At 39.6% G+C, this 22982-nt stretch overlaps 1 pseudogene; it reads left to right on the top strand.

Annotated features, from left to right (window-relative positions):
• The first annotated feature begins 2956 nt into the window (after positions 1–2956).
• Positions 2957–22982, top strand: part of LOC131311470 (thioredoxin-like protein CXXS1) — a 59029-nt pseudogene continuing 39003 nt past the window's right edge.

Below are 22982 nucleotides of genomic sequence, written 5' to 3'. Positions count from 1 at the left end.
TTATAGGCCTTTTCATTTCATTTACTTCCATACTTCAGCTTCTAATAAAAAATGAATTGCCAACAACTATAATTGCATCTAACAATGCCACCATAGATGCCAAGAAATGAATCAACTTTTGTTTTTGAAAGTTATACAGTAAGAAGAAGAAGAAGAAGAAGAAGAAGAAGAAGAAATAAATGGTAACCCATCGAAGAGTATTTGATACGGGAAATTGATGAGCAAGTCGAAGAGTATTTGATACGGGAAATTGATGAGCAAGTGCAATTCTAAGGATCCTAAACAGGTGAGTCCTACGTCTATTTCTTCTTCATATATTTGTATAGAAATCAAATTATAATTAAGAACTTTGACATGGCCGTAGAGGTTGGCAAGATCATCAGTATTGTTGTCGATCAAAAAAAAAAAAGAAAAAAAAGATCATGGGAATTGTTTAAAAAGGGAATGAAGATAGTCACATAAACGGATTTGCAGGAATAGAAGCTAGGGGACTTTGTTGCAGGTCATGCTTGATTTGGTCCACGATTTCTGGGAGATTTAGTAAGGGATTAATGACAAGAGAAAAAGACAGTGGGTTTGTCAAAAGTTCAAGCTGCATTTGGGGCATGCATATATAGGCCTTCGGTGGTGGTTCATTTTTTTAGTTTTCAAGGACTGATCTCAATTAAAGAGCAATTTGGGAAGATTTGGCGACCTTTGGAGTTTTTGGTTTGGGTAGGTGACATTGCCTGCAATGGGACAATCTGGGTTGGCATGCTTTTGTGGAGCCACGAAATGTAAGGAGTGCATATAATGAGTATCCATCCAATATTTCATCTATATGGTCTTGAAGGGGTAAAAGCTTAATTTTAAATAACCGAGAATAAAATCCAGGCCTTTGGGTGATTGTAGCTGAAGGCTACTCTATGTCAACGAATTCGGTGCTGGAACTATGGGTCAAGATGGCGTATGCTTATGTCTTGTTTGTATGGGGGATCATCTTTCGGTTGGCGTGGTTACCAACTTTTTGTGGGTTTTGACAAGCACCTGATTGGTCGAAAGGTTTGTACTAACTTAGTTGGAATATATTTTTTGGATATTGATGCTAATTGTCAATCTCCTTATTAGCTGCTTGTTATATCTATTCAAGTTAATAAAATTTTTCTTCTTGTCCTCCCCAAAAATTTATAAACGCATATTATTCCCCTTACTGCCCACCCGGAATTTGGGGCATGGGTACTGTTTGATTTGTCTTTGCTTTTTCTAATCCTAATAGTGGCTATTCACACTTGATGTGGGAAAGCATGAAAAGAAGTCATAGCCGATTTTTATTATGATTTAACTTATTGGCTCGCGTGATGTTTCCAACATGCGTTGCTGGTTATATACGAAGCTTTTATAGTGGACTCATCGTGCGGTGCTTGCAGTATCTCTTTTCTTTTCCCCTTAGCACACATCTAATATGAAGCCATCACGTCCAAAATCAATGAAGACAATTATTGTATTTCTATGCTGGATGAATCCAACTAGAAACCCATGTCAGCCTTGATTTGTGGGTTGGCAAGTCTTTTGAGTGTGCTTCACGACGTGTTTCAATGGTCGGTACTGAAGAAAACCGCTTGAAGTTAGAAGGGTCTTCTCCTTAGATAGCTGTCGCAGTTTAGTCAATAAGTACCTTGTTGTTTGTCAAATTTGAGCACTTTTTTGTTCATGAATCTTTTTATTTAATAGTGGGGAAAAATTTTCTTTTTATGTAGGCAAAAGGTTGTGTTTGGGATTGGCCTTAATATGTGATTAATAAATTTAAACACATTTACCCAGAGCACATTTTGTCTGAAACCCAGAGCTTCTAACATTTTGCTTAAGGCTGTCCAAGAAAAACCGAGAACCGTGAAATCGGTCCGGATCAAACCGGTCCGTGCCTTTTGGATTTTGTCTGTGGATTAATAGTCAGGACACAGATTCAAAAATTAAAAAACCGTGAGATATGGATTAGGATTGGATTTTCATTTCAAACCCGTGGATTAACCGAACCGGATCGTGAGATATTTAAAAAATAATATGTGTGTGTGTGTGTAATATTTATAAATAATTACTTTACTAATGGTTATGAATTTTTTTAACAATTTTACATTAATGTGACAATGCTTAGCCTTTATTTGGTTGATGCCTATTTGATTGTGGTCTTGGACGATTCTAGACTTGAACAGTGGAACTAACTTGCTGTAATGTTATCCGAACCTTGAAACTAACAAGGCTGCAAACACTTTTTAGTTATTACATTCCATAACACTAATAGGTGTGTGCACTTTGCATTTTTAGTTGGCTATAGTATCATTTTATTTTTATGGAAAGAAATCCGTGGATAAAATCGGAACCAAACCGTGACTCACGGTTCGGATTGGAACCAAACCGTGAGACTTTTAGATTATGATTGGATTGTATCTCCTAAATACCGTGAGATATAGATTAGAATCGAATTCATAGGAAATCGATCCAATCCAAACCGTGAACAGTCCTAATTTTATCACAAAGGACACTTGCATATTCATTACCATGCACCTTTTCTACGAACTCCTTGCACATATAAACACTAGTCAGAACAAAAAGTCGAGCATGAAAGTTAAGAAGTCAGCGAACAATTTGACAACAAATTAAATAACAAAACTCAAAACCGTACACCGCGACGCTTTATTGGACCTAGTTATTCTCGATCCCATCATCTTCTAGTTTTTTTTCCGCGCGGTCTCCGTCTCAACTCTCAATGATAAAAAGAGAGTGGAATGGGTATCGTAAATTTGACCCGACCCACCCCATTGCATAAAATACAGCGTGGGTCCAATGTTACCCATCATTTTATCACCATCTACCAACATGACATTTTAAAATTTAATAATAAATATCCACAATTATAAGCATATCTATATCATCGTCTGCAATCAAGAAAAATCCAAGAAGAAGTAGAGAGAGAGAGAGAGAGAGAGAGAGAGAGAGAGAGAAGAAAGACGAAGGGGATGGAAAGCCAGGAGGAGGAGAAGAAGTCCAGAGTAGTGAAGATTGGCTCAAAGGAGCCATGGGAATCATATGTATCGTAAGCCACCTATCAAGGCTCCCCTGTAAGTAGGGCTGCAAACGAACCGAGCCGCTCGAGCGGCTCATGACTCGGCTCGCTAATGGTTCGTTCGAGCTCGGTTCATCAAGCAAATGAATGAGTTGAGCCAACATTTTCAGCTCGTTTCATAAACGAGCTGAGCTCGAGCCATTTGATGCTCGGCTCGTTGAGCTCGCGAGCTGCTATATACAGTACATACATATACCAAACGAGCCATTCGAGCCGAGCTCGAGCTTACATATACATATATATATATATATATATATATATATATATATATATATATATATACAATCGGGTTCCGGTTAAAAAAAAAATTGCTCGGATGAAGCCTTTCTCGGTCATTTTTTTCGCTGATTTCTCGCGGGGACCCTTAAAATCACGTTCTGCACACATTGAATAGTTCGGATTTTCAAAATTTGATCGGGAAATGAAAGTCTCGCATTTTAACAAAGTAAGGGATCTCTCACTTGATAATTTGTGTATATCAGTCGGGTTCCGGTAAGGGATCCCGCATTTTTTTAAATTGCGGGACTCCCCTTCCCTATTGAATTTCGATGATCCGAGCCGCTCAAAGTGATCAGAACGTGATTTTAAGGGTCCCCGCGAGAAATTAGCAAAAAAAATGACCGGGAAGGGCTTCATCCGAGCAGTTTTCATTGAACGGTTCAAAAAAAAAAAACTGCTCGGATGAAGCCCTTCCCGGTCATTTTTTTCGCTGATTTTTTGGGGGGACCTTTAAAATCACGTTCTGCACACATTGAACGGTTCGGATTTTCAAAATTTGATCGGAAAATGAAAGTCCCGCATTTTAACAAAGTGAGGGATCCCACACACACACACACACACACACCAATACCCATACATGTACCGAACGAGCTATTCGAGCCAAGTCGAGCCGAGCTCGAGCTTTTGAATATATGTTCGAGCCCACATATTTCAGCTCGATTCGAGCTCAAGCCGAGCTCGAGCTGAGGAAAACTAAAGCGAGCCGAGCTCGAGCAAGGCAAAACTCGGCTCGTTTGCAGCCCTACTTGTAAGTTTTACTCCTCCTTCTCTTCTTCAAACCTTATTTTATTGCTGTTTTCGAAATCTGTCGAATATTTCTTGGAAACTTGTTAGTTTTAGATGGTTAATTTTTGAAACTTATTTTCTGGCTATTTTTGTGATAATTCGAATATATCGCTCGTGACGATGGAGAAGGAACTAAAGTAATAAGGAAGGAAAAAATTAGGGGAAAATGACGACCATGACGTGTTTTAATAATTAATATCCGCTAAAAATATTTTCAGCATTAATAAATATTCTTAGCTTGTCTTTGGTTGGTACTAATTATTAAAACACGTCCTGAGCCATCATTTTCCAAAAAATTAGAGGTGGCAATTTCAATCTATATTTTTTAACCCGTCCAAATCCGTCCACTTATAACCCAACCTGCCTATATTGTATAATGGGTTGATATGAGTTCAACCCATATCAACCCATGTTTACTTGGGTTTAGATGGGTTGAAACTGGGTTCAATATGGGTTAGAACTATAAGGGGGAAAATGACGGTCCAGGACGTGTTTTGATAATTAATATCCTTCAAGGACATGCTGAAAACATTTGTTAATACTAAAAATATCCTTAACATGTATTAATTATCAAAACATGTTATTGGCCGTCATTTTCTCAATTTAAAACCCACCACACACACTCCAGCCCATACATTGCGCACATATCTCACAATTCTATCCAGTACCCGCACATAAATCACTCTCTCTCTCTCTCTCTCATGCCAAATCACTCAATTTTGATCCGTTCTAAGCCGACTGATTCTTTTAAATTGCTTTTTACTCAACATATAGGTGGCATACTTACCCAAAAGAACACATAGGTGGCATTTAATTTTTATTCTCTCTTTCTTTATTTAAAAAGAAAAAAAAAACACTTTCGTCTAATCTAAAATAACTAATTTTCTCTTGTAATTTGCTAATTTCATACACTTGTTGAACAATTCCGCTTTCTATAATTTCCGTTCTTTCAAATTTTCTTCCCTTTCTATGGTGCGGCCAGGTGTTTTTTAATTCAGGCCCCATCTTACTTTAAATTGTAGGTGATGTATTGTGAAAAAATGATTTGTCTCATAAAACGGTAAATAAGTATGTAAAAAATAAGAACCTTAGAGGAGCGGGGCCTCATTAAAACAATTGAGCACTAAGATGATCTGAATCACTCTTTTTTCTTGACATTTTTTTAGTTGTTACTGTCAAAAAATCAGCTCAATCGGATTTTGTTAAGTGAAGTACTTTTTTAGAATTCGTAGGGCGGAACAAATTGGCTCGTCTTACAAATTTTGAAAAAGCCCCTGCCTTTATCCGATTTTTTGAAGGCCTCACAAATCGTTCAATTCGCCCTACAAATTTTGCGAAGCCCGTAGAGTGTCTCCAATGGCATAACCAAATTAAAAGATTTTTAAAATTAGCATTGTAGATCTAAAATATGGCTCACAGTAGTATAATCAAAATTCCCTAATGATTTACTTTTAACCCCATTATCAATTTTTTTTGTGTATAAAAAAGGTGAAAAATAGCCGGAAGGAAGCCGAAGAAAGAGTTGGAACTGGAAACAAAAGCAGCCACATTTTGGGGAAAAAACTAATTGGCAAAAGTATGTTCATTTATGACACAGTGGTAGTCATACAGGGGAACGGGAACAAAAAAGAAAAAGAAAAAAAGGGGGTTGGGTCGGGTCTGGGTATGGATTGACCCATATTCGACCCGGCCCATCTCAACCCATCCATTTTTTACCCGTATTCGACCCATTCATATTCAACCCACGACCCATTTCAACCCGCCTAAACCCGCACATTTGCCACCTCTAGAAAAAACCCTAATTTTAGAGGAAATGTTTTTTTTTTTTTTAATTTTAAGAAATGGTCTCTCTCGTTTCAACCGAGTCTCAGTTTCGTCCCTACTATCAATTGCAACGCTTTTAACCCCAATGTTTGATTAATGTACGTATGAGGTCCAATAGAGAACGTTTGCTTCCCAACTTGATGGAAAATTGACTAATTAAGGAGTTGAATTGATTGGGATGGTTAAGGAGTTGAATTGAGAGACATGGGAAAAGGCCTAGAAATGTTGAAACTGCCCTCCATTAGCCCCTTTTCCGTATGTTTGGGAAGCAAATGTTATGTATTGGACCTGATAGGTAAGTTCACCAAACTTCAGTGTTAAAATCGTTGCAAAATAATAGGGGGATAAAATTGAGACTCAATTGAAACTAGAGGGACCATTTTAAAAATTTACCCCTATATTAAAAAGTGATTTTAAATTCTCAAAAATTCATTTCTGCTGGGAAAAAGTAACATATGAGAACATTGAGTTTGTTCTCAAAAACAATTCCCAAGAGTATTGTGCCTATTGATTTCTGAAAACAACAAACAAAGCAACTGTTTTTGGCCTAAACTGAGGAAAAGTTCTTAGAGCCCGTTCAAGAAAACAAATAAGAACTTATTTTTTGTCTAATAATAAGGGTTGTTCCAAAAAAATAAGAAGGTGGTACTTATTTTTTCAGAATTTACATAGGTACCAATCGGTGCCGGGAAGGGAAATCGTACCGACGGCCACGCCTGACCGTCTCCGGCCACCGGACGGCCGATCCGAGCCGTCCAAAAATTCTAAAAAAAAAAACCAAGGGGTCGAAGGCGGGAATCAACGGGATCCGAGGTGTGTAGGGTACTTGATCTGAGCACCCATTTTCCGTGTAGGGTGCTTGATCATGTATACACGGAAAATGGGTGCTCGGATCAAGCACCCTACACACCTAGGATGCCGTTGATTCTTGCGAAAGCCCCCTTGTTTTTTTTTTTAAAATTTTTGGACGGCTCGGATCGGCCGTCCGGTGGCCGGAGACGGCCCGGCGCGGCCGCCGGTACGATTTCCCTCCGCCAGCGCCCATTATCATAGCAACAGTCTTATTTTTTGTATAAGGCAACTTCAAGCTCAAAAATCATGTGTTTACGCAAATAATTTTCCTACCACTATGGATCTTGTTTGATAGATCTCATTGAGATCTTTAATACGGTGCAGAAAAAATTGAATTTTTTTTTTCATTTACATTATTTTTTAGTTTGAAAATGTGAAATGAACTTTTTATTTGGATTTTGTGGAATGACCCTTTTTATTTTTGAATGAGAAGTGGCAAAATAAGTACTTATTTTTTAAGAAAATTTTCGGAACGGAGCCTAACAGTCATCTTGTCAGATTTTTTTAGATTCACGTTAAATTTTTTTGTATTGATTATTCATCTTCGAGTCACATCACGAAAGTGTTCAGTAAAGAGCACAAAGTTTTAAAAAATGCACTTTGAGTGTCTTCATGGCAAGATTTTAAATATCTGTAGCCGACTGCGTAGTGGTAACGGTGTAGTGGTAGAGGGGGTATCGAATAATATGTAGCGGGAATGTGCGCCGCTAGGTAGTGGCTGTTATTTTTATCCATGCTTCACAATCATTTTATTGAATCTTCTCCCTCCGTCCCAAATTGGATGTCAATTTTTGATATCCGTGCCAATTTCAATTCTTTATATCTTTCAATATGGATCTCAAAAAATATGCAATATGGATCTTGTTTGATAGTTCTCAATTAGTTCTATTATACAAAGTTTTCAAACTCATGAAAAAACATTATAGATTGAAAAATATAAGCGATGAAAAATGACACGAGTTTCAAAAATTGTCATCCATTTTGGGACGTAGGGAGTATTTAAATTTTGGTTCATAATTTAATAATTTCTTTCATTGGTACGAATAACTGATTCTAAAAAAATTAGGAAAAATGGTAAACAAAATAATCTAGGCCAAATTACCGCCTACTGCCGTTAGCACATACGAATTTAGGCCAAAACTCCCCCTCAGTACCATAAAAAATTAATCACAAAATGTTAATAAGTTCTCATGAAGATTTCGTTTGCCTATTAAATTCAATTCTTACATTTCTCTCTCATATTTGTTAATCAATAGTTTATTACTTATGTTTCTCAATCTGACCATCTTGTTTTGGGTGGAGGGATTGTAGATTGTGGTTCACTTTACAGCCTCATGGTGCATGCCAAGTGGCAATGAACCCCCTTTTTTGAGGAATTGGCCTCTACTTACCAGGATGTATTGTTTCTCACAGTTGATGTGGATGATGTCAAGGTAAATTCAGTTCAGATTTGGATCCTCTCCCGTCCTTAAATTGGAATGGATGAGACAATCCAAAATCTCGCTTGTCCTTTGCTAGAAGTGACTGGAACTAATGGTTTAGATTTGCTCCGATACTTTCTTACTGGTAATAGTTTCTGAGCAAATCCAAATCATTGATTATACTAGAGGTGGCAATTTGAATCCAGTAATATAGTTTCACTCAAATTCATTCATTTATAATTAGCCCAAACCCACCCATATTTTATAATGGATTTATATGGGTTCCCACATTTACATGAGTTTAGATGGGTTGAATATGGGCCGAAAATAAAAGACCCAAACTTGGGTTTGGAAATTAATTTCCCGAACGTATTGTCTACCGTATGCCGTAGCTGATGGCTAGCTCCCCAGTCCACTGGACTCTCTTCTTCGTCTTCTTTTTTTTTTTTTTTTTGCTCGGCCTCTTCTTCGTCTTCTTTTGGGAAATGCATTTCCGGAATTTTTGAAATTAAAGCTAGTATAAAAACTGGAGATAAAATTGGAAAATTTATTCATTGTCCGATAATATCATACTACGTTGTTAAAAATAATATTAATTTTTATGTTGAATTTGGAATTTTCGCTGCATTACACGGGGGTATTGTTCCTTGATCACAGAGCAAGTGTTGGCCGAGCGGGAAGAAAGAAAATAAAAAAATTACAAACATCTATATCATAAACATTTTTAAGTGGTACCTACCGAAATTATTTAATAATTGTAAATATACTTCGGGTGGGTTTGGATTAGAAAGTTGAGTTACTTATTTTTTGTTCTTATTCAAAAAAAATTTGCATTATTTTATTTTGCGTCAAGCTTTTGTGATTGATTGATTCGTCTCGATAAGAGGAATCGAAACTCATAATTTTTTGAATAAAGAGAAAAATAAGTCAATAAGACAAAGGGATTGCAAAATATCATTACCCAAAATTATGAAAATTATAGTTCTCCAGTTGTAGAAAAAGGAAGCTTGAAAATCTTTTGCAAAATTGATTACAGAAGCACAAGCTAAACAAAACAACGCTGTCCATACTTTCGTAAAATATTTTTGAAATGAAAAGAAACAGAGTAACAGCTAGACTTACCCAAAAAAATAGAAAGAGTCTAACAACTAGATACCAGCTTTTTTAAAAAAAAAAACGGAAGGGGAAAAAGGGGAAGGGGGAGGGGAGAAGAGAGGGGGAGGGAAAAAGAAAGGAAAAAAAAGAAGAAAAGGAACGGGTCGGGTCGGGCGGGTTTGGGTTTGGCTTGAACCATATTCGACCCGACCCGTCTTAACCAATTGACTTTTTAACCTATATTCAACCCGCGACCTATTTCAATCCGCGACCTATTTCAATCCGCGCAGACCCGCCCGTTTGTCACATCTAGATTATACCAATGGATGGTCAATATTTGGACTGTCTCCTCTAGTTCAAAATCTGGACCGTAGAGAATCCAAAACCCATTCAGTTATATTTGTATTATGTTTATGTGGAATTAGTTTCTTTGCGCGCGTTAAGCATTCTTGCGCCTACGGAAGGTTTCTATATCAGTGATGTGATTTGTCACTTCACCCCGTGAGTTGATAGCAATCATTTTGTAAGAAGATAAGATTGGTTAGTATCATAATTTTTGTGATTTTTTCATCTTTGGCTTAGACAATGAAATACCGTATACTGAAAATCATATTTTCATTTTCTTTCATACAAGCAAGATTTATAGTAATACTTCCAACAAAATACTACTTGTAATATTGGAAATCTAAGTTCATCAAATTCGCCCAGCATCGCTATGGTTATTGGAGAAAATTACACTTTGGGATCGATAAAAGAACAACTGAGGTGATAGGGGTAAAACCCGTAAAGGACTTCCGAAACAAAACTGCAAGGTGCAGTTCAGAAACTGGACTATAGAGAAGCCGGATGCGTCAAGAAATTGGTTATTAATGTCGAAAAGCTTATCAAAGCTACCATCTTTTCCTTCCAACCCTGGAAGATTTTATGATTTTAACCAACAAGGCAACAACTTGCTTGGTTTTTCTGGTTTTTGCAATCAGCTAATGGCTGGTCAACTCCATTGTGTTTTTTTTTTTTTTCCCTACATAAATTTGTTGATAAGCCCACTATAGTATAAAATAATGGGGCTTATCTCTCTCATTTTTTCTTCGCACTCGTGCATAACTCTATGGTTTTGAATGATATTGCGCGAAAGATGTGTTTTTGGTGTTTACAGGTTTTCTATAAGAATAATGCGTATTTGACGCCATGGAATCGCTCCAACGTTGACCGGAGACTCAAGGAGTCTAAACGGAGTGTTGATTGAGCCAGGGGAGCATCGTGGAAGCTCCAAAGAGTTTGAACAAAGCCTGGCATGAAGCTGAGTTAAGGACTGCCTAGCCCAGAACTCCTACTGGTAGGAAATTGGACCTATGATAAGCACCCGAGAATGTAATGTAGGGTGAGCTAGTGCCTAGTTTTAGTTTAATTCAAGTACTAATTAGTTATTGTTAACGATATTTGCATGTAGAGTGTTTTAGTTCTGTTTTGTAGGTGAATTGTCAAAGAAATGAATTTTAAAGGCCAAGGCAGAAGCAAACCAAGATCAAGCAGAATTGCCAAGGCAAAAGTGACCCGACGGCTATCATTCAAACGAATATCGCGCCTAAGTACAAGGATCCGGGGAGCCCTACTATTGCTGTCACAATTGGAGGAAAGCGTATCGAACAAGCCTTGCTCGATCTTGGTGCTAGTGTTAATCTACTTCCATACTCTGTTTATCAAGAACTTGGTTTGGGAGAGATGAAGCCTACTCGTGTCACACTCCAATTAGCCGATCGAAGTGTTCGTGTACCAAGGGGAGTAGTGGAAGATGTTCTAGTCCAAGTTGATCAGTTTGTCTATCCGGTGGATTTTGTGATACTCGATACAAATCCGGCCGACTCTTCTGCTGCTTCTACTCCAGTGATTCTTGGAAGACCCTTCTTAGCCACAGCGGATGCAATTATCAACTATCGGAATGGACTCCTCAACATGACCTTCGGTAACATGAAGATGGAGGTCAATGTTTTTAATGTGGGTAGTCAAATGGGAGATGACGAGTACGTGAATGAAGTGAGCCTTACTGATACTCTTGTAGAAGAACACGTGGATGAGTTGCTTTTCAGTGATCCTTTGGAAGTTGCTCTTACAGCCGAAGAGGTCGAATTTCTCGAGTCTTCTGAAGTAAGTTATTTGAGTTCATTGCTTTGTGAGGAAGATGAAGCTTGCGCTATAAATTCTTGGACTCCAAAGTTTGAAGAGTTTGAGGAGCTACCACCAATTGAGAAGAGGGTTCTCCCATCTAGTGTTTAGCCACCAAAATTGGAGTTGAAGCCCCTACCCGATACTTTGAAGTACGTTTTTCTTGGAGACAACAAGACTTATCCTATGGTTATTTCCTCCTCTCTTGGGAATCTCCAAGAGATGAAGTTGATCAATTTACTAAAGAGGCACATGAAGGCTATAGGATGGACAATTGCTGATATAAAAGGGATCGATGCTACTCTTTGCTCTCACCATATTGCTTTGGAGGATAATGTCAAGCCGTCCCGCCAACCTCAACGTCGTTTGAACCTGATTATGAAGGATGTAGTTCGTGCTGAAGTTTTGAAGCTCTTGGACGTGGGAATCATTTATCCTATCGCCGATAGTAAATGGGTGAGCCCGATTCAAGTTGTACCAAAGAAATTCGGAGTTACAGTTGTGCGAAATGAGGAGAATGAGCTTGTGCCTACTCATGTTCAGACAGGATGGAGAGTTTGTATTGATTATCGGAAGCTCAACGCAAGTACCAGAAAGGATCACTTTCCCTTACCATTTATTGATCAAATCTTGGAAAGGATAGCCGGCCATGCATTCTATTGTTTCTTAGATGGTTATTCCGGTTACAATCAAATTGAAGTTGCTCTAGAGGATCAAGAGAAAACGACATTCACTTGCCCCTTCAGAATGTTCGCTTATCGTCGTATGCCTTTCGGGTTGTGCAATGCTCCGGGGACTTTTTCACGATGCATGATGAGGATTTTTAGTGATATGGTTGAGAAGATAGTAGAGGTTTTCATGGATGATTTCTCTGTTTTTGGCGATTCATTCGATTCAGGCTTAGCCAATTTGGAGAAAGTTTTAACAAGGTGTGAAGAGAAAAATTTGGTTCTGAATTGGGAAAAGTGTCACTTCATTGTCACTCAAGGAATTGTCTTGGGGCATATTATATCATCGGATGGTATCGCGGTGGATAAGGCCAAAATTGATCTTATTTCCAATCTCCCGACTCCAAAATGCGTGAAGGATATTCGTTCATTTCTCGGGCATGCCGGATTCTATCGTCGGTTCATCAAAGATTTTAGTGCTATCTCTCGACCCCTGTGCCATCTTCTTGTCAAAGACGTTCCGTTTGAATGGACCCCTGCGTGTGAGTAAGCATTTGTAAAGTTAAAGGCTAGTCTCACTTCTCCTCCTATTGTGCAACCACCGGATTGGAGCCTCTCGTTCGAGCTTATGTGTGATGCAAGTGACTATGCTGTAGGTGCTGTTTTGGGGCAAAGGAAGGACAAGCATCCGTATGTTATCCATTATGCAAGCAAGACTTTGAACAATGCTCAGGTGAATTACACCACCACGGAGAAAGAGTTACTTGCGGTAGTGTTTGCTCTTGATAAATTCCGGTCTTATCTCATTGGTGGCACTCCTATTGTTGTGTATACGGACCACTCTGCTCTCAAATACCTACTTACCAAGCAAGATGCCAAAGCTCGTTTGATACGATGGATTCTACTTCTCCAAGAGTTCAATTTGACTATCAAGGACAAAAAGGGTGTCGAGAATGTGGTAGCCGATCATTTATCAAGGTTACAGTTCGAGGATTCTACTCCAAGTTTACCTATTGTGGACACGTTTCCGGATGAACAATTGTTTGCTGTCTCGAGTACTCCATGGTTTGCAGATATAGTGAATTATTTGGCTACGGGACTCTTACCGCCACATTGGTCTCCTCAAGAACGTCGTCGGTTCTTTCATGAAATGCGAATGTTCTCTTATGATGACCCTTATCTTTTCAAGTATTGTCAAGATCAAATAGTGCGCCGTTGTGTCCCAGATTCAGATCAACGAAGAATTCTTGAGTTTTGTCACTCAGAAGCTTGTGGAGGCCACTTCTCTTCTAAGAAGACTTCTACCAAAGTGCTACAATGTGGATTTTATTGGCCAACCTTGCATAAGGATGCTCATCACTTCTGTGTAGCTTGTGAACGTTGTCAAAAGCTTGGAAGTGTGTCTCGGAGGGACGAAATGCCATTGACTAACATTATGGTGGTTGAGATCTTTGACTGCTGGGGCATAGACTTCATGGGACCTTTCCCCGTTTCTTTCGGCAAGTTATACATTTTATTGGCGGTTGATTATGTTTCAAAATGGGTAGAAGCCATCGCAACACGGACCAATGATGCCAAGGTAGTGGTGGAGTTTCTCAAGGACAACATTCTTTCACGTTTTGGGATGCCGAGAGCAATCATAAGCGATCAAGGAACTCATTTTTGCAATCGTGTTTTTGGGGCCTTGATGAAGAAGTACGGTATCACTCACAAAGTCTCCACTGCTTATCATCCTCAAACGAATGGGCAAGCTGAGTTGGCGAATAGGGAAATCAAACACATTTTGGAGAAGACGGTGAATCCGAACCGGAAAGATTGGAGTCTTCGTTTGACCGTTGCACTTTGGGCTTATCGCACAGCATACAAGACCATCTTGGGAGCTTCACCGTATCCTTTGGTTTTTGGAAAAGCATGCCATCTTCCGGTAGAGCTCGAGCACAAAGCATATTGGGCAATCAAGACGCTTAATTATCATTTACCGGCCGTCGGAGCACACAGAAAGCTCCAACTCAACGAGCTTGAAGAAATTCGGAGAGATGCTTATGACAACACCGCCATCTACAAAGCAAAAGTTAAGGCCTTTCACGACAAGCGAATTCATCGGAAAGAGTTTGAGGTTGGACAAATTGTACTCCTACACAACTCTAAGCTTCATTTGTTTCCTGGTAAATTACGTTCTCGATGGGCTGGCCCTTATATTGTTGAACATGCTTATCCTCATGGTGCTGTTGATGTTCTGAATCCAATTAATGGTAAATCTTTTAAAGTTAATGGCCAAAAGCTTAAACCATTTCTTGGAACTTTTGAGTTTGGAGAACCGGATGAGGAGTTAATCGATCCAGTTTACACGGTTGATTAGTTTGATACATAAAATTGCACGGGGAGCGCAAGCGTAACCACTGAACTTAACTGTTTGTCGGACCCGGCCCCCGGGTAGGGGGTACCCTTCATTGACTTGGGTATATGTAGCTTCGCATGCCGCTACTAAAAGAAGGATCGTGTGCCCAGCTCCGGTTCGAAGGGCAAATCATTTAATATCAGTGACATAGGGCTTTAATTAGCTTTTGTGATAGGAGTAATTCACAGTAAACCACTCACGTCTCCCAGATTAGCCCCAACGGGGGCGGTATAGATCCTTAGGTTAGGCCTTGATATTCCCGTGCTAACGCACTTGGCTCTATCTTGTTGCTTGCCTGGTTATGATCTTAGGGACGCTGGACTTCATTGTTTGGCGGAATCTAGCTGTGACTTTGACGCTCCGAGTTTCGATATTAAATTTGTATATTTTGTACATATTTGTTCTTTCTTTCTTGCTTTGTCTCTTTTAGTTTAGTATGCATGTTTTGTTTTGGTTATGTTATGTTTTTCTTGTTTTGAATAAAGTCTTGGAGACACCTCACATGCAAAAGATTTCATCAATGTGTTAGTGTAAAAAGGGCTTCATTAGTTCTTCTTGGTAATAGTTTATCGTTAATGATCCATGCTCTCCGCGATTGCCCCTAATCGGGGGCAACTTAGGTCTGTGAGTGAGGTTTTGATATTGCCTAGAGTGCACGCTAGGTTGTATTGCATCTTACTTTGTTTTGATCCTAGGGGACGCTGAACTTCATTGTTTGGCGAGGTCAAGCGATAGATTTTATTACGGGCGCTAGCATAACACATGTTCAACGGTCTAGTATAGCCACCCATTTCTTACCCCAACGGTAAAAGATGGGAATAAAAGTATGACTCGTGAGATCGCGTGATGATCAGGTGGTGCATCGCATTTCATTCTGTTTTGCATATTTCTATTTGTTTTGTGTGTTTTCTTTACCTTCTGTCTTTTCACTTTTTGTTTTGTTTGGAAGCCGGATAACACGGGCTGGTGGTTCTAATGTCATTTATTTTATGGAAAGCCATCCTCTTAAGTCTTCTGCAGGGTTTATATGCTACCACACCAGCCTTGGTGGTTTGGGTCGAAAGCCGGAGTGAGTGAGGCGTTCAAGAGCCCTAAGCATGGGTGTGGCTAAGCGCCGCGGTTGTTAGTCCAATAAAGCTTTGGATATGGCCCTGTGTGACTAGCTGTGGTTCCGAGTTGGTAGAACATAAGGAGTAAACCCTGGAAGCATCTAATCTGGCTGGAGCAAAACAATGACATAAAATCCTCCAACTTGGTCGAGGTATTTAGGGGTTGACATTCCCCTTGGACGGTACATTTGCGCACTCTTCCTTTCTTCGCTCTTAATTCTTAATGCTATGAGGGCATAGCATCGCTTTAAGTTGGGGGGAGGGGTTAGCTTATGTGCTATTTGTTTATGCTATTTGTTTCATTTTGTAGAAAATTTTTAAATTTGAAAAATTCAAAAACAGTAAAAAATTGAAAATCAAAAAAATGAGAAAATGAAAAATTCCAAAAATAAATAAAAGCTTTTTACTTGCAATTCTTCCTTTTGTCATAGTTTTTAGTTTTGTTCATGACTTGTTGCATGCTCAATTGTTGTTAGTTAGCAAGAATTTGTAGCAATCCTACGACCTTTTGTGTTTCTTAATTTGCATGCGTAGTTGAAAATTGAATGGTTGAAGTCTTAAGCAAGTTTTTGAGCAAGTTTTTGGCCTATATCCCCGTCTTCTCAATAAAATGCTTGTAGTTAGGTGAATAATCGCATGTCCATGCCTAGTTGTGTTTAAATGTCGATTTTCAATCATTTTGGAATCCAAAGCGCACTTAAGAAAGGATACAAGGCATTCTTTGCATGATCATACCACATATGAGTCACCTTATCCTATTTTGCATCCTGTTATTTTCCCATTCTTTGCTTAGCCTAGGCGACCGGTTGTTTGGAGGGTTGTTTTGTTGAGTGCTCATTGCTTAAAAGGTGTTTTGGGGGTGATTGGATGAATTATTTAAAGTTCTGGGTTTCAAATTGAAGGAATAGCAAAGTTGCTACGTTAAGTGGCTCGGCATCGATTGGAAGGAATTTGATCCATCGATGCCGAGGAGGTCCCAAGGGGTCTGTTAAGTGTGTCGGCATCGATGGGAGAGGATATGTTACATCGCTGCCGAACAGCTTATTCCACTAGGCTGTTAATAGCATCGGCATCGATGGGATAAAATGTTTTACATCGATGCCGAAGGGATTTCAGCAACAGATCAGTGCCAGGCTCGTCAGAAACCCAACACAATGCCACTCCATCTTTTGAACCCGATTTCCCTCTTTCTTTCCTCCCTTTATCACCATTAAACCCTAGCCCCAAAACCTCCAATAATCCACCAAATCCCCCACTTTTCCACAGAAAATCCCCAATTTCTTCATTCCCTTCAACAATACTCAGGTTTTCTTCATCAATCTCAAGGATTCAAACCCAAATCAAGGTAAACCATTCTCCCTCTCCTTTAATCCGAAATTTCTACACTTTGACCACAAAAATTCCAAAATTTTCTCCTTGTTTTTCACTCATATATCCTTACCTCACCATATTCTACCCAACATTCCCTATTTTTCCACCAAAAATTAGATTTCCAGAGAACCCCACCCCATAAATCCGAAAATCCAAAAATAAAACCAAAAATCCCTCTTAGTTTTCCATGCCGAGAATTAAACAGACCGCGCACCGTGCTCCTCCTTCTTAATCAGAAATCGAGGAGGAGGATGATTTTATGGCTGAGAGTGAGGAAGAAAATCAGCTCGCGGAGACTTCGGGATCTAGAAGTAAGAGGAGGAGACGGACTCCGGGTCAGATTGCAGTGGATAAGAGGAGGGTTTGGGAGGATAGTTTTACGGGCAGAAAGCTCAAAAATGAGCGACAAGTGGATGCTACGGCTTTGCCCGATGATCACACGGGGCTTCGGTACATCATGAGAAAATGTTTGAATTTCTGGATTGAGCAGTTACTTGGATATAATAAGAATGCCGTTATTGAATTTTATAAGTTCATGATTATTCCTGAGGGTGATTGGGAAAGTGACCTGGCTGTTGGAATTTTTTCGGAAGTAGAGGGAATTGATATTGTAATTACTCCTAATGATATTGCTGCATATCTGAAAATTCAAAGGCCCCCTCCTGAATCTGTGAACTACCCTAGGAAGGATGAATTGATTGATTTACAGGTTGTGAATGAGACATTGTATCATGACCCTGCTTTGGCTTCATTACCCCATGTGCCCGAAAATTTCAAAGCAAGCTTTAGATTCCTGAATAAAGTGATTCATTATAATCTTTATCCCCGAGGCTCAGAGAGTAGACCAACAAGGAAAAGTGGAGAAATTTTGTTTGCATTTACGGCTAATGATTTGATAGTAGATTGGGCTATGTTCATTTTTACTTAGCTGCGTGATTTTAGGGCCAATACTCTGATTACTGCCAATATGCCCTTCCCTTGTATGATTACTAGTTTGTGTAAGGAGAAAAGAGTTAGGGGGGCAGCTTATGAGCAATTGGAAGAACTTTCTCCGGGGCCCATATATGACACATTTGATGTGAAGAGCTCATCTCAGATTCACACTGCTAAGGGTAAGCAGGCGAGAAAGGGGGATTATTTGACTACGATGCCATCAAGAAAGGAGAAACAGGGGTCTTGGATCAAGAAACTGTTCTGTCAAGGGGTATCAATAATTAACTCTCAAAGAAAGGAGAAGGCTGAAAGAAGAAAGATGATGAGGGAACAGGAAGCACAGAGGAGAGAGATAGCCTATCAGACATCAATTCTGGAGCAGCAGCATGGGGTGAAGTATGTCCCCGAGCTGGTTGATGAGGGGGAAGTAAGTGATGACTTTGCAGGATACGAGAGTGAGGAGTTGGCTGATTGATGGGATGACTTGATGAGGTGGTGACTTGTGGTGGTAATCCGATAGAGAGTCGGTGGCTCTAGAAATTCCCCTTACTTGGTCGGGGTCTTGGTTGGTTGACATGCCAACTATTCTATCCTTTTATTTTGTTTTGTTGCATTTTCATTTTGTAGTATAACTTTGCACATTGTTAGTTAGTAGTTGGTTTATTGGTTTGGCCGGTTTGGCCTTGACTTGGTTCATTTCATATGTTGGCGGCGGTCACTCGGGTAGTTAACCAAGCTAGTAATAGACCGTCGCCCATTTTTGCTAACCCGTTCTTTGTAACCAAGGTCATCACAAGCTGAAAAAGACCTTAGTTGATCTTTTGTGCGCATGGATTCCATTTTGATTGACTGTCTGATAGTTGCATAACTAGTTAATGGCATGCTTTCCTTTCATTATCCAACTTTCATCTGTTAGTTGCTAATTCTCTTGAATAAAGTGCTTCATTGTTTAAGGCATGGTATTTCTTGTTCACTGTTGCCTGTTTGTCAAGCACTTGTTCGGTGGATATGGTTTAGTTTGAATTCACAAGTTTTGTGTCCCGTATCCTCCCATTGTTCGAGGACACAAACCTTTTTAGCTTGCTCTTTAACTTGCTTGATACTTAACCTATTTAGTTGGATGCTGAAAATGTGAGTTGTAGAAATGCTGGATTGTTGAACTCTTGCTAGTCGATAATGTTGAGCATGTTCTAAGTTGTGAGTTCGGAAGGATTGCATAGTTGCTAGTTTTCTAATTTTCTGCATTTCGTTCGCTAGGGACTAGCAAACCTTAAGTTGGGGTGGGGGGTGATAAGCACCCGAGAATGTAATGTAGGGTGAGCTAGTGCCTAGTTTTAGTTTAATTCAAGTACTAATTAGTTATTGTTAACGACATTTGCGTGTAGAGTGTTTTAGTTCTGTTTTGTAGGTGAATTGTCAAAGAAAGGAATTTTAAAGGCCAAGGCAGAAGCAAACCAAGATCAAGCAGAATTGCCAAGGCAAAAGTGACCCGACGGCTAGGAGTGCCAAGGCACAGCCAAGGCAGAAGCAGAATTGCCAAAGCAAGAAGCAGGCAAGCCAAGGCAGCAGCAGGCCAGAGCGCTAGAGCTATGGGGTTCGGCATCGATGGGAAGAATGGAGGTCCATCGATGCCGAAGCACTTAAGAGGATCAGAGCTATAGGCCTCGGCATCGATGTAAGGTGAAACATTCCATCGATGCCGAGCATGTTAGTGAAACACTCTAAGGTCGTTGCCATCGATGCCGAGGGGCTTAGAGGAGAATCTTCAGAGCATCTCGCGGTATATTCTGCGCGTGGATCCCCGGAGTATAAAAGCTTGTGACATCATTTTGTACAAACAAGTAAAATAGATTCAATAGTACAATTTTCTAGATCTAGGATTAGATTGGCTTGCATTTTCAAATTGTTCTTGTTGTTCTTCATTTTTTCCAGCACTTATCTTTTAATTTCCTGTCTTAATTAGTTTAGTTTTGTTATTATTGTCTTTATTAAAGTTGTTGCTACTCTCCCGATCTATCATAATCTCTAATTTTCTTCTAGTCTTGTTATTTCAATTATGTTAAGTAGATTTTCACTTGCTCCTATCTCACTAGATATGGGTGAGTAGTTTTCCAAGGTTAGGTCATGGGGTGATTAGCACCTCATGGCTCGGGCGAAAATTGCATTTTGCACCTAATAAAACTTTAATCTTTGATTTGAAAATTGATGTGGGGTTCGGGTTTGTTTGTCAAATCACCGAGGTGTTAACCTCTTTGATCATGTGTAGGTGGGAGCATCGCCTATCCACCACACATGATGCTTAAAGCTCTGTCGCTCGAGGTATTTGTCAAATGAATTCTAGAGCTAGCTTGGTTCTCAAATCATTTTATCTTCTAATTTGAGAACTTTAATCAAGTATCTTAAATTGTGTAATTGGGTGAAGAGTGTGATTTAGCTCGAGTCTTGAGTGTTAATAATTCCTAGACCTAGCCTATCTTTTCTCTAGTTAATTTGTTTTTAATTTAGCCTTTTATTTCTACCGTTTAAAGTAATACAAAGTTGGCCGTCTAAAGGCCGAAAACCCGAGCTTACTTGCATCTACAAATCCGACCAAGCCATATAATTATTCCCTTGGGTACGATCCCGGTCTTCTGGATTATTATGCTTCAACAGACATATTAGGTCTTACGCTTGGGGCGTTATTCCATAATATCGGAGAAAACAAAGCAACCTACCGGTACAAAACTAGATCAGTCAGGCCACTAAATTGCATCGAAGACGTTCTACCGGTAGGTGGTCAGTTCCTACCGGTAGAGATTCCTAGTTTCTACAGATTTTTTCTTTTCTTTTTCTTTTTCTTTTGTAACTAAAAAGGGGTAGTATAAATACTCTCCTTTGCACATTTTTAGGGTATCTTATCTTTTCCAGAACTAGCTCTTTCTCTATCTACCTCCCTCTCTTTTTCAACTCTCAATCTCTCTTCAATAGAGCATTGATTGTTGGGTTTTGAGGTAGTTGTTCTTCATTAAAATTGTAAGTACTCTGGGGATCCTTATTAATTCAGCTTTTATTTCTGTTTTTGGGATGTTTTCATATCTCTCTTCCTTTTCCCTTGCTTATTCCATGTCTTTATTTGATATATGTGAGTAGTGTCGCAAGGGTAGGTTGTGGGATGATTAGCATCCCGTAACCAAGGGTATTACTCTTTCTTCTCTCTTTAATCTTCATTTTCCAGGTTAAACTTGTGTGGGGGGTATTTTTATGTATCAAATTAAACTTGGAGGTGTTAACCTCTTTGATTATATGAGGGCAATGGTTAGACCACTTGCAGCATATGATGTGATTGGCGCATGATATCGTAGATATAAATGCCTAAGTAGGGCATATTAGCGCGTTAGAGGCGCGGTTTATTCCATTTTCCACTTGATGCCGTGCTTTGTCTTGTTTTTGTGTTTTTGATAGTTTTGCAGGAAATAAGGCGATTTTTGTGCCTAGTTTGGATCGCGAGGCCTTGAAGCCATGGTGGACGTCGCTGTGGGAAGTCGTGACGGGTGTGTGTGGCGTCGGGTGACATGATGGGGACATCAGGTGCCAGAGTTGCGTGCAAAGCACGAAATCTCACTAATGTATGTCGGTAGGGCTACAGCCTTATTTTGCAGATCCACCAAATCATTGTAAGTATCTCGTTTAATTTTACTTTATGTAATTTGTATTTAGTCTAATGGACACCTCTAACCTGAGTTTATCTCAAACACGAGGTTTAATGAAGCTAGAGTAAATACAGATTACATTTTCTCTTATTGTCTTTACTTATTGAGGTGGCGGCATAGCCCATCTTGTCTGTTTATTTTGTTATTGTTATCCATTGTTTCTCAAGAGAGGTTTGAAGTTGTAGACACCACAATTTGGCCTAATGATTACTTCAAGTCACACCTTGGGGACCATCCTGATGATGAATGAATACAATGATTGCTGATTGATTTCTCGTAAACCCATGGATATTTGGTGAGTACTTTTAGCCACTTAGAGGACCCAATTATGAGCCATATAGCCTTTCAGACGAAATATAGCATCCTAGGAAAATCCATCTGTCGGCTGCAAGATCTATCTCATGGCCTCAACATCATTCTTTCACCATGTGAAATATGTGGCTTGAAAATCTCCCTGAGAGATTGATTTCTTGGTAGCCAGGTCAATTCTTCGGTCGCCACATCTATCACTCGGCTGCCAGATCCTTTGCTTGGCCGCCAGATCGTCTATTTTACAGATTCTGGAATGTTCTGTCAAACGATTGATCCGTTCTCAAAACCCTAGCAGCCTTTTTCCGAAGCGTTCGGGCTACGAAGCAGATTTTGTCTAGAGATCCTATTACCCTATACTAACTTATTGATTCACGCCATTTGATTAGTGTGGGCATGCGTGCCCCTTTTTCTTATTTCCTAGGAAGGGATTCCATTCCCCTCCTGAAAAAGAAGAGTGCCGGTTTGCGGGAGCGCTTTTAAGCTGGACGACAAGCGCTCTCAAAAATACAGAGTTGCCTCTCGGGTTTTGAAGGTCCGACACCCAAAGAACCGTATTTCAAAGCACTTGCCGCGCTGATTGATTTGAAAAAGTTGAGGAACCAGTCCGTCATAACCATATCTGGGTTCGGGAGCCAGGTTACGAGAGGGGAAGGGTTTTATGGCACCCCTCTCGCCCAATCCGGAGATCGGTCTTTACTTAGGCATTTGCGAAAGATGTTTGTTTGCGATTCTGTTCTATTAATCAATTTTTAGCCAATTAGGGCGGGGGAACTGTTAATCGGGGATTAAAACCATAACATTTTGCAGAATGTGATAGATAATAGCATGGACGGAGGAAATGACAAGAAATAAATGAGATGAAACCTAATACTGATATCAGATGCCAAAACAGTGCCTTGGCTTGAGTTTATCATGAACGACGGCTTGCTTGCATGCATGGAGATTCACACATGTAAGTTTGACCGTCGCGCGACAAACCTAA

This window comes from Rhododendron vialii, chromosome 2a, assembly GCF_030253575.1.
Source record: "Rhododendron vialii isolate Sample 1 chromosome 2a, ASM3025357v1".
Taxonomy (NCBI): Eukaryota; Viridiplantae; Streptophyta; class Magnoliopsida; order Ericales; family Ericaceae; genus Rhododendron; species Rhododendron vialii.
The sequence above is the reverse complement of the archived record's forward strand: the minus strand, read 5'-3'. Positions and strand labels throughout refer to the sequence as shown.